The 1349-nt window shown below is 44.8% G+C and overlaps 1 pseudogene; it reads right to left on the reverse strand.

Annotated features, from left to right (window-relative positions):
• Nucleotides 1-281: 281 nt before the first annotated feature.
• LOC100399658 (large ribosomal subunit protein eL18 pseudogene) lies at nucleotides 282-913 on the reverse strand (annotated as a pseudogene).
• Between the last annotated feature and the right edge of the window lie 436 nt (nucleotides 914-1349).

The raw sequence follows: 1349 nt of genomic DNA on the forward strand, positions 1-1349 counted from the left end.
TATTTTTAGTAGAGATGGAGTTTCACCATGTTGGTCAGGCTGGTCTTGAACTCCTGACCTTGTGATTTGCCTGCCTCAGCCTCCCAAAGTGCTTGGATTTCTGGCATGAGTCACCGAGCCTGGCCAGATATCTTTTCCATTTTTAAACTTTTATTCTATTTGTATCTTTGAATCTAAAGTATGTTCACAGTAGACAGCATATAGCTGAATCATTTTTAAAACCTAGTCAGAAAAACTGTGCCTTTAGATTTGATTGTTGAATTCATTCATAGTTAATGTTATTTCTTTTTTTTTTTTTTTTCACATCCAAAATCTTTTTATTAAGAGGGTAGTATCCAGGGTTAGTTTTTGTAGCCTCGGCTGGCCCGTCGGCCTCTGGCCGGCTCGAACTTCCAGCACTTGGAGCGGACGTAGGGTTTGGTGTGACTGTGTGGAGTTCCTGGGGCCTTGCCGAAATGCCGGTACACCTCTCGGCCCTTGCGAGGACCTGAGAGCAGGACGGTCCCGCAGCCCTTGGGGAGTCCAGGGCCAGCTGGTCAAAAGTGAGGCTCTTGCCCCCCGCCTTGAGGATACGGCTGCGGGCCCGGCTGGTCACACGCAGGGCACACACCTTCAGTTTAGGCACCTCCTGAACCCGCACGTCATCCGTTATGGTCCCCACAACCACGGCCGTTTTGTTTTCCCGGCCAGGAAGCTTCATCTTCCGGATCATCCGGGAAAGGGACAGAGGTGGCCGGTTGGTGCAACTCATAAACAACCTCTTCAGCACAGCCTGGTTAAATGTGGAGTTGGTTCGCCTGGCCAGAAACCTGTACAGCTTGACCAACAGCCTCAGGTAGATATCCTGGCTCTTGGGCTCCTTGCGCCGAACCTTTCGGTCCTTGTTGTGATGGATGTCAACTCCCATGAGGGCGCCTCCTGCTCGGTCCAGTTAATGTTATTTCTATGGTTGCATTTACATCTGCCATTTGACTTTTGTTTTCTATATACGCCATGTCTCTTTTTGTTCCTCTAGTCTTCTTTTACTGCTTTCTTTTGCATTACACGAATATTTCCTAGTATAGAGTTTTAGTTTTTTTATGTTTTTGTACTATATGTTGAGTTTTTTGTGAACATAATACAAAGTATATTTGATCTAGGGGTTACCACATACATCTTATCAGAATCAGATCCAGATTATAATAGCTCAGCTCCAACGATATAGAGAAATATCACTCCTACACAGCTCTGTTTCTTCCCCCCTTTTGTAGCATTATTGTATACATAACTATTAATATCACAAACAATATATTGTTATAGTTATTAGCTCATCGGTATTCATTTCCTTAGCTCAGTACAGCTTTGCTCTC

Source organism: Callithrix jacchus, chromosome 22 (assembly GCF_049354715.1).
Source record: "Callithrix jacchus isolate 240 chromosome 22, calJac240_pri, whole genome shotgun sequence".
NCBI classification, from domain to species: domain Eukaryota; kingdom Metazoa; phylum Chordata; class Mammalia; order Primates; family Cebidae; genus Callithrix; species Callithrix jacchus.